At 37.2% G+C, this 11786-nt stretch overlaps 1 pseudogene; it reads left to right on the top strand.

Annotated features, from left to right (window-relative positions):
- The first annotated feature begins 2223 nt into the window (after positions 1 to 2223).
- LOC115499114 lies at positions 2224 to 10179 on the top strand (annotated as a pseudogene).
- Positions 10180 to 11786: the final 1607 nt, after the last annotated feature.

The following is an 11786-nucleotide window of genomic DNA, read 5'->3' on the forward strand; positions in this document are numbered from 1 at the left end:
TCCTTTGGGGAAAAAAAAAAAAAAAAAAAAAAAAAACAACTCAGGGAGCCAAGAAATTGAAACTTTATCTTTTTGCGAACAAAGAGAAGTAAGCAAAAGTAACAGAAATCCCTGCTCTTTTTCCCATGGTCTTGCAATTCTAGCACTATGTCTTTCTTTTTACTATGTGCTACTGTTGTTGCAGCCTGACTGTATTGCTAACCTTGGTTACATTCTAAATAGTGGGCTCTAGTATCGCTTTGCAAAAACTGGGCTGTGTCAGTATGTCTTTTCAGAGTGGATATATTTGTGGATTGACTGGTTGAAATCAGAATGTTAAATGGCATCAATTAGTGTATGTAATAAAACAAGAGAAAAACTCAAGCAAATTTCCAATCCATTGACTGTTCTTTACCTTTCTTGGGCTTTAGAGAAAGCTGGGACCAACAAAGGCCTAGACCTTTCAGCTTCTTTGGTAGTCTCCTAATCACTGGAAAGAATACAAAAATATCAACCTTCACACCAGGGCAGTTAAGAATTTATTCTATATTTCTTAATCAAATTATTTCTATAATCAAAAATTCTATATTTCTTAATCAAATTATTTCTATAATCAAAAATATAGTTTTATTAAAGAAAATATAGAAAACATGTACAGGATTAAGAAAATTTTAAATACTTCAAAAACAAATCTGACAAAGAAAACTACAGTTAACATTCTGATGTGGTTTCAGCTACACGTATACAAAATTTATTTATATGATCATTTGTATTGCCGTGAGATTTGCTTTTATCTGATAGTATATCATTAGCAATTCTCCTTGTCCTTAACTGTTCTCCAAAATGCAGTTTTCAATGGAATAACAAATGACACATCCCATCATCACACACCAGATTTTCAGCATCCTTAAAAAATTATGACTATTAGTTGGATATTTCAGAAAAATAATTATTAAATAATAGTGATGATGATGATGATAAAAGTAATCTTCAGGAGACTTTTCTGGAAATACTTGTAGAGTTTCACTTAAAATCAAGTTGGCCCATGTCTAAAATACTGTTTTTATTAAGAAAGAAAATTGAATTCCATCAAATCATCATTTATATCCATCTAGATGATCAAATAGGGTTTTGTATTTACCTGTTTATTTGCTATATTAATAGATTTTTCAAGTTCATTTATTTACTTTGAGAGTGTGTGTGTGTGTGTGGGGGGGGGGGTGGACAGGGCCAGAGAGAGAGGGAGAGAGAAAGAATCCCAAGCATGCTCCATGCTTTTAGCACAGAGCCTGATGCAGGCCTCGAACCTATGAACTGTGAGATCATGACCTGAGCCAACCAAGAATCAGATGTTTAAATGGCTGAGTCACCCAGGCACCCCTATATTAAGAGATTTCTGGATATTAACCTTGAATTTATTATATTATTATACACTTGGATTTGGTATATACTTATTTATGATTTTTACATATATATTGAAATGAGATCAAACCATAGTTTTATTCTATTTTTGACAACTGGGATATGAAAGTTATTTTAGTTTGAGGCATCTGGGTGGCTCAGTTGGGTGTTCAGCTCTTCATTTCAGCTCAGGTAATCATCTCATGGTTCATGAGATCAAGTCCCACATTGGGCTCCGCACTGAGAGTGTGGAGCCTGCTTGGGATTCATATTCTCTCTCTCTCTCTCTCTCTCTCTCTCTCTCTCTCTCTCTCTCTCTCTCCCCCCCCCCCGGTCCATCCCCCACTCATGCTTGCCCTCTCTCCCTCTCTCCCAATATAAATAAACAAACATTTTTTAAAGTTATTTTAGTTTGATAAAATGATTTGCAAACTGTTCCATTATTTTTCAGACGTTAAAGTCTTTATGTAGCACAGAAATTACATTTTTCTTGAAAGTATAACCTCTTTCCTAAGTAATCTGTGTCCAATGTTCATTTTGAGGATCAAAATGGTACTAGACACAAATTGGGACCTTTGTCCCAATTGAACTTCTGATAATACTGGAGTATCTACTGTGCTAAATGTTGAATAAATAAATGGAAGTTTCCATGAAAGAGGTTAGCCCAGTTCTGTGAAAGCACTCAAAATGGGCATCCTACCCAAACTAATTCAGGAAGGGTTTCTAGAAAAAGATAATAACAGGGAGGGGCCTTTCCAGTTTAAGAAAGTATGAAAACGTAACGAAGAACAAGAATGATGTTTGGGGTAAACTGTGAGAAGTTCAGTATGGCTATTGCGGAGCATGAAGAAGAAGGGTCAGAAACAGATCCAGAACTTCTATGTTAGTGACATTTAGAGATGACAATCTGGTTTCAGGAGTCTTCTTGAAAGTAATATATCAGACAAATACAAAACAATTAGAGCACAGCTAAGACTTCATATGGTATTAACACTATATATCATAGGAACTTATAAAGTGGAAAGACCAAGGTGAACCAGAAAAAGCAAGTAAGGCAAGAATGTTATTTTCAACACACCTGAGGACTGAATAGTAATTTTCAGAGGTTAAAAAAAAAAAAAGAGAGAGGATCTGTGATAGGTACTAAAATGTTGTGATCAGAAGGCTGATTCTGGATCTAGACTGCCAGGTATTAAATCTTGGTTCTAGCTATATGACCTTGGGGAAGCTATTTAACTTCCATTTATCTGTTTGCTCCTCTGTAAAATGAGGATAATAATAGCATCTTACACTGCCATTATATAAATTACTTACCTCACGGACTGCAATGGATATTAAATGAGCCAATAGGGTAAAGTGTTTATAACAGTGCCTAGCACAGTTATTTCTCAATAAATACTAGCTAGCTACTATTGATTCAGTCATACTAATACAAACCAACATACATAAAATCTTTATGAAAGGCACTGTTATAAGCACATTTTATATATTCATTATCAGAAGGTTTCTTTCTATAAAATAAAAATAATATAGAAGACACAGAGATATATTCCAACATACCATATATGAAAATTAAGAGAAAAAATGACTTATCATTAAATACTAGTATTATAGAGTATTATAGTATACTAAATTTACTTGCCTGAAAAAAATATTAAAAATGCATAGTTTTTTGATGATAAAAAATGAAAAGAATTACAGAATTGAGAGGAATACAAGTGTTAGGAAGTATTAGGAATACAAGTGACCTGTACCGTCAGAGGAGAAATTCCAGGCTCTGAAAAAATTGCACTAAATGTGGACACAGACTGGTTAACCTCTGAAAGCTCCTTGCAACCAATCTCAAATGTTTCCAGGTTAACTCTAGACTGATCTTTGAAAGAAGAATAGATACACTACCCATGTGAGAAGAGAAAATATTCAAGGCATGCCCATTATAGGCTCAAACTTTAGTGCTATCAACTTTTTTTTCAATATATGAAGAGTATTGTCAAATTGGTTTCCATACAACACCCAGTGCTCATCCCAAAAGGTGCCTTCCTCAATACCCATCACCCACTCTCCCCTCCCTCCCACCCCCCATCAACCATCAGTTTGTTCTCAGTTTTGAAGAGTCTCTTATGCTTTGGCTCTCTCCCACTCTAACCTCCTTATTTTTTTCCTTCCCCTCCCCCATGGGTTTCTGTTAAGTTTCTCAGGATCCACCTAAGAGTGAAAACATATGGTATCTGTCTTTCTCTGTAAGGCTTATTTCACTTAGCATAACACTCTCCAGTTCCATTCATGTTACTACAAAGGGCCATATTTCATTCTTTCTCATTGTCACATAGTACTCAATTGTGTATATAAACCACAATTTCCTTATCCATTCATCAGTTGATGGACATTTAGACTCTTTCCATAATTTGGCTATTGTTGAGATGCTGATATAAACATTGGGGCACAAGTGCCCCTATGCATCAGTACTCCTGTATCCCTTGGGTAAATTCCTAGCAGTGCTATTGCTGGGTCATAGGGTAGGTCTATTTTTAATTTTTTGAGGAACCTGCACACTGTTATCCAGAGTGGCTGCACCAATTTGCATTCCCATCAACAGTGCAAGAGGGTTCCCGTTTCTCCACATCCTCTCCAGCATCTATAGTCTCCTGCTTTGCTCATTTTGGCCACTCTGACTGGCATGAGGTGATATCTGAGTGTGGTTTTGATTTGTATTTCCTTGATGAGGAGCGACGTTGAGCATCTTTCCATGTGCCTGCTGGCCATCCGGATGTCTTCTTTAGAGAAGTGTCTATTCATGTTTTCTGCCCATTTCCTCACTGGGTTATTTGTTTTTCGGGTGTGGAGTTTGGTGAGTTCTTTACAGATTTTGGATACTAGCCCTTTGTCCAATACGTCATTTGCAAATATCTTTTCCCATTCCGTTGGTTGTCTTTTAGTTTTGTTGGTTGTTTCCTTTGCTGTGAAGAAGCTTTTTATCTTCATAAGGTCCCAGTAGTTCATTTTTGCTTTTAATTTCCTTGCCTTTGGGGATGTGTGAAGTAAGAGATTGCTACGGCTGAGGTCAGAGAGGTCTTTTCCTGCTTTCTCCACTAGGGTTTTAATGGTTTCCTGTCTCATATTCAGGTCCTTTATCCATTTGGAGTTTATTTTTGTGAATGATGTAAGAAAGTGGTCTAGTTTCAATCTTCTGCATGTTGCTGTCCAGTTCTCCCAGCACCTTTTGTTAAAGAGACTGTCTTTTTTCCATTGGATGTTCTTTCCTGCTTTGTCAAAGATTAGTTGGCCATACAGTTGTGGGTTTAGTTCTGGGGTTTCTATTCTATTCCATTGCTCTATGTGTCTGTTCTTGTGCCAATACCATGCTGTCTTGATGATGACAGCTTTGTAGTAGAGGCTAAAGTCTGGGATTGTGATGCCTCCTGCTTTAGTCTTCTTCTTCAAAATTACTTGGGCTATTTGGGGCCTTTTGTGGTTCCATATGAATTTTAGGATTGCTTGTTCTAGTTTCGAGAAGAATGCTGGTGCAATTTTGATTGGGATTGCATTGAATGTGTAGATAGCTTTGGGGAGTATTGACATTCTGACAATATTTATTCTTCCAATCCATGAGCATGGAATGTTTTTCCATTTCTTTGTATCTTCTTCAATTTCCTTCATAAGCTTTCTATACTTTTCAGCATACAGATCTTTTACATCTTTGGTTAGGTTTATTCCTAGGTATTTTATGCTTCTTGGTGCAATTGTGAATGGTATCAGTTTATTTGTCTTTCTGTTGCTTCATTATTAGTGTATAAGAACGCAACTGATTTCTGTACATTGATTTTGTATCCTGCAACTTTGCTAAATTCATGTATCAGTTCTAGCAGACTTCTGGTGGAGTCTATGGGATTTTCCATGTATACTATGATGTCATCTGCAAAAAGTGAAAGCTTAACTTCATCTTGGCCCATTTTGATGCCTTTGATTTCCTTTTGTTGTCTGATTGCTGATGCTAGAACTTCCAACACCATGTTAAACAACAGCGGTGAGAGTGGGCATCCCTGTCGTGTTCCTGATCTCAGGGAAAAAGCTCTCAGTTTTTCCCCATTGAGGATGATGTTAGCTGTGGGCTTTTAATAAATGACTTTTATGATCTTTAAGTATGTTCCTTCTATCCCAACTTTCTCGAGGGCTTTTATTGAGAAAGGTTGCTGAATTTTGTCAAATGCCTTTTCTGCATCGATTGACAGGATCATATGGTTCTTATCTTTTCTTGTATTAATGTGATGTATCACGTTGATTGATTTGCAAATGTTGAACCAGCCCTGCATCCCAGGAATGAATCCCACTTGATCATGGTGAATAATTCTTTTTATACGCTGTTGAATTCGATTTGCTAGTATCTTATTGAGAATTTTTGCATCCATATTCATCAGGGATATTGGCCTGTAGTTCTCTTTTTTAATGGGTCTCTGTCTGGTTTAGGAATCAAAGTAATACTGACTTCATAGAAAGAGTCTGGAAGTTTTCCTTCCCTTTCTCTTTCTTGGAATAGCTTGAGAAGGATAGGTATTATCTCTGCTTTAAACGTCTGGTAGAACTCCCCTGCGAAGCCATCTGGTCTTGGACTCTTATTTGTTGGGAGATTTTTGATGACTGATTCAATTTCTTCACTGGTTTTGGGTCTGTTCAAGCTTTCTATTTCCTCCTGATTGAGTTCTGGAAGCGTGTGGGTGCTTAGGAATTTGTCCATTTCTTCCAGGTTGTCCAGTTTGTTGGCGTATAATTTTTCATAGTATTCCCTGATAATTGCTTGTATCTCTGAGGGATTGGTCATAATAATTCCATTTTCATTCATGATTTTATCTATTTGGGTCATCTCCCTTTTCTTTTTGAGAAGCCTGGCTAGAGGTTTATCAACTTTGTTTATTTTTTCAAAAAACCACCTCTTGTTTTCGTTGATCTGCTCTACAGTTTTTTTAGATTCTATATTGTTTATTTCTGCTCTGATCTTTATTATTTCTCTTCTTCTGCTGGATTTAGGCTGAAGATTTTCTGTTCTGCTTCTATTTCCTTTAGGTGTGCTGTTAGATTTTGTATTTGGGATTTTTCTTGTTTCTTAAGATAGGCCTGGATTGCAATGTATTTTCCTCTCAGGACTGCCTTTGCTGCATCCCAAAGCATTTGGATTGTTGTATTTTCATTTTCATTTGTTTCCATATACTTTTTAATTTCTTCTCTAATTGCCTGGTTGACCCACTCATTCTTTAGTAGGGTGTTCTTTAACCTCCATGCTTTTGGAGGTTTTCCAGACTTTTTCTTGTGGTTGATTTCAAGCTTCATAGCATTGTGGTCTGAAAGTATGCATGGTATGATTTCAATTCTTGTATACTTATGAAGGGCTGTTTTGTGACCCAGTATGTGATCTATCTTAGAGAATTTTCCATGTGCACTCGAGAAGAAAGTATATTCTGTTGCTTTGGGATGCAGAGTTCTAAATATATCTGTCAAGTCCATCTGATCCAATGTATCATTCAGGGCCCTTGTGTCTTTATTGACCGTGTGTCTACATAATCTATCCATTTCTGTAAGTGGGGTATTAAAGTCCCCTGCAATTACCACATTCTTATCAATAAGGTGCTTATGTTTATGAGTAACTGTTTTATATATTTGGGGGCTCCCGTATTCGGTGCATAGACATTTATAATTGTTAGCTCTTCCTGATGGATAGACCCTGTGATTATTATATAATGCCCTTCTTCATCTCTTGTTACAGCCTTTAATTTAAAGTCTAGTTTGTCTGATATAAGTATGGCTACTCCAGCTTTCTTTTGACTTCCAGTGGCAATGATAAATAGTTCTCCATCCCCTCACTCTCAATCTGAAGGTGTCCTCAGGTCTAAAATGAGTCTCTTGTAGACAGCAAATAGATGGGTCTTGTTTTTTTATCCATTCTGATACCCTATGTCTTTTGGTTGGCGCATTTAGTCCGTTTACATTCAGTGTTATTATAGAAAGATATGGGTTTAGAGTCATTGTGATGTCTGTATGTTTTATGCTTGTAGAGATGTCTCTGGTACTTTGTCTCACAGGATCCCCCTTAGGATCTCTTGTAGGGCTGGTTTAGTGGTGACGAATTCCTTCAGTTTTTGTTTGTTTGGGAAGACCTTTATCTCTCCTTCTATTCTAAATGACAGACTTGCTGGATAAAGGATTCTCGGCTGCATATTTTTTCTGTTCATCACATTGAAGATCTCCTGCCATTCCTTTCTGGCCTGCCAAGTTTCAGTAGAGAGATCGGTCACAAGCCTTATAGGTCTCCCTTTATATGTTAGAGCACGTTTATCTCTAGCTGCTTTCAGAATTTTCTCTTTATCCTGTATTTTGCCAGTTTCACTATGATATGTCGTGCAGAAGATCGATTCAAGTGACGTCTGAAGGGAGTTCTCTGTGCCTCTTGGATTTCAATGCCTTTTTCCTTCCCCAGTTCAGGGAAGTTCTCAGCTATTATTTCTTCAAGTACCCCTTCAGCACCTTTCCCTCTCTCTTCCTCCTCTGGGATACCAATTATGTGTAGATTATTTCTCTTTAGTGCATCACTTAGTTCTCTAATTTTCCCCTCATACTCCTGGATTTTTTATCTCTCTTTTTCTCAGCTTCTTCTTTTTCCATAATTTTATCTTCTAGTTCACCTATTCTCCTCTCTGCCTCTTCAATCCGAGCCGTGGTTGTCTCCATTTTATTTTGCAGCTCATTGATAGCATTTTTTAGCTCCTCTTGGCTGTTCCTTAGTCCCTTGATCTCTGTAGCAATAGATTCTCTGCTGTCCTTTATATTGTTTTCAAGCCCAGTGATTAATTTTATGACTATTATTCTAAATTCACTTTCTGTTATATTGTTTCAATCCTTTTTGACCAGTTTGTTAGCTGTTGTTATTTCCTGGAGATTCTTTTGAGGGGAATTCTTCTGTTTCGTCATTTTGGATAATCCCTGGAGTGATGCAGAACTGCGGGGGCAGTGCTATCACCTTAAACACACTACATAATTCTTTCTTTCTGAGCTAGTCAAGAGATTTAATAGTTATGATCAACAATATAATTATAAAAGTATTACAAAGTTTTAACCATGTATATTATAATAGGCACCTCAGATATCTTATGTAATTTAATACTCACAACAAATTGTCAGAGTTATTTCTTTCCCACATCTTACCATGAACCAACCTTGGCTCTGAAAGTCACATGCAAAGCTAAATGGCATGGTGCTGACTGTATATGGTGCGTTATTTTAAAATAAGACCAGCTTCATTTTTAAATGATTTTATTTCAGAATATTCATTAATAATGAGATTTATATCTAAATTTAAAATTATGGGGGCTACTGGGTGGCTCAGTCGGTTAAGCATCTGACTTTGGCTCAGGTCATGATCTCGCAGTTCATGGGTTCGAGCCTTGCATCAGGCTCTGTGCTGACAGCTCAGAGCCTGGAGCCTTCTTTGGATTCTGTGTCTCCCTCTCTCTCTGCCCCCCACCCCTACTTGCTCGCTCGCTCGCTCTCTCTCTCTCTCTCAAAAATAAAAAAATAAACATTTAAAAAATTTAAAAATATAAATTTAAAAAATTAAAAATTAAATTTAGAATTATGTTGTCTCTATTATTTCATTAGAGACCTGACACTTCACAGCACAATTCTTAGGGTCATTGATAACTTTGCCCCTGCTACTGCATGGCCCTACAAAGTACTGACTCTCTCAGTGCTTCAGTTTCAGCATCAATAAAGGCAAAATTGTATCCATACCTTTCCTGATGTCCAGAGCTACATGAAAAATCAAAATTTTATAGGTTAAAGTGATGTTTAAACTAAATTATAAATTTAAATTTCCTGAAGTCATATACTTATATGAACTCTGCAAGTGACATGGACACTTAGAGATGGGAAATTACTCAGCTGTGACTGAATTCTTTCTGGCGGGACTTTCCCAATACCAAGAGGTCCAACTTTCTTTGTTCATGTTCTGTCTCATGATACCTGATAATCCCCCTGGAAAACAGTCTCCTGATTATCATCAACACCCTAGATTCTTGCCTCCACATCCCCATGTACTTTTTCCTTGGGAACCTCTCATTCTTGGACATTTGTCATACATCATCATCCATTCCTCTGATGCTCACATTAAGGTCTGAGAGAAACATCCATCTCCTTTATTGACTGTGCTCTGCAGATGGTTGTCTTCCTTGGGTTGGGCTGCACTGAGTGTATCCTCCTGGCTGTGATGGCCTATGATTGGTATGTGGCCATCGGCAACCCACTGAGGTACCCCACCATCATGAATAGAGGGCTTTATGTGCACCTGGCTGCTTGGTCTTGGATCACAGTGCAAACAGTCCTGACAATGGTGTTGCCTTTCTGTGGGAATAATGTCATCGACCATCTTACCTGTGAGTTACTGGCCCTTCTTAAACTCATATGTTCAGATGTCTCAATCAATGTGCTTATCATAACAGTGGCAAGTATTGTTTTCTTAGTGACTTCCCTAATGTTAATTTTTATTTCTTATGTTTTTATACTCTCTTTCATCCTGAGACTTAACTCTACTGAAGGGAGAAAGAAAGCCTTTTCAACCTGTTCAGCCCACCTTGCTGTAGTAGTTTTACTCTATGATTCAGTCCTCTTTATGTACATGAAGCCCAAGTCAAAGGACATGAAGTTTGATGAGATCACTGGGTGTTGAACTCCATCATCTACAGCCTGAGGAATAAGAAGGTAACAGAGGCTATGAAGAAAGTCTTGAGTAGACACTTACACTCATGGAAAATATGAAAGTGCTTAGGACATGTAGTATCTACATTTGGGGAAAAGATGTATTTTTGGTAGTCACAGATGAAGTTGCAGAACTCAGTATGATGAGAGCATTGTGTTTGCAAAGCCAAATGTGGAACTCTCATTTATACAATAGAAAATGTCCATGAAAACCTTTTCATATAATATCTTTGTAGCAGTCTTTCTAGTTATATGGAACTATGCCTCTTGGTCCCACAGAGGTCATGATGGATGCTGTTCGTGATGAATATCTCTCTGTCTCTATGTGTCTGTCTGTCTGTCTCTCTCTCTCTCTCTCTTGTCTTCCCTTTCCACCCCTCTTTTCTCCTTCTTCCTTCTTTTATCTTTCTCTTCTTTGCTCTCTTCTTTATCTTCTTTGTCTCCTCAAGGTACATATGTATATATTATTTTGGTCTGTCCAGCATCCTTTCATCTAATAAAAGAACACATCTTTTTATTTTAAGAAATCCACTCTCTCCCACTCTCAGTCCATAGTTGGCTGAGGCTGGCCACATTCTCTGAATCAAATGATAAGCATGAAACACAGATTGGGTCAATGAAAAATGAACATCTCCTACTCACAGTGATTCATTCAGGGTAGCTATATGACCTAAGCCATGCTAATCATACTTAATTGCCAAAATGGTGCCTGAGTGTCAGAGAAAAGTCACTCTTTTTTTCAAAGGATTTCTAACAGGTAGAACATGTATCTGGATCTTCTCCCGGCCATTTCTGTCAATATATGGGGAGAGCCCAACTGAAAATGAAAACACCAAAGAGGAAAGTAGAGCTGATGGAAGGAATTAGGGTGGTTTGATGTCATTATTAACTCCTGGTTCAAGGTGGGTCTAAAAACATTCATGCTTGGGCTTTTCAGTTATGTGAGACAATAAACTTCCTTTAAAATAAACTGAATTAATTTCCACTGCTTATAACCATATAAATCCTTATTAATGCATTCTCTTATGTACCTCATCTTCTCTCTCTCCCTCACTAGCTCCTACTTCTAACTTTTCCTCTGTATATCCCTTTTATCTAATTCTTTCTAATACTGTTTATATCTTTCCCTCCTCCTGTCATTTTGTGATTCTGTATTTCCATCTCTTTCTCACTCTTGTTCTTTCATCCTCCATCTCAAAAACTTGTCATTTTTAAGAATCACTGATGGTCCCAAAGTCTCCAGCATTCAGGATTCACCTCTTCCTTTAGTGCCATATCACAATAATATAACCTTTATTTTGCATGAATGCACACAATGTATCCCCCTTGCAAATATTGCTAAGGACTTCTTATATTTTCCTAGTTCTTAGTAATTTTTTCTCCAGGTTTCTCTATTGTGCTTCTCTATCACTTTTCTGATTATCTTATAATTATTTCTCATTGTATTTAAGCTCTCCACAGCCCATTTCACACCCCAAAGAGTATATACAAAACACACACACATTTAAGAGGTTGTCATGTTAGACAGACTGCTTAGCTTAAGAATAAGATAAAGTGATGCGGGGTGGGGGGAGGCGCGGGGAATATTCATTTTGAATTATTACTGCTCCTAGTATCTCTTAAATATACTTCCTCACAAGGCCTCTTAAAGCCATTTCCCTGTTTAG

This window comes from Lynx canadensis, chromosome D4 (assembly GCF_007474595.2).
Source record: "Lynx canadensis isolate LIC74 chromosome D4, mLynCan4.pri.v2, whole genome shotgun sequence".
Taxonomy (NCBI): Eukaryota; Metazoa; Chordata; class Mammalia; order Carnivora; family Felidae; genus Lynx; species Lynx canadensis.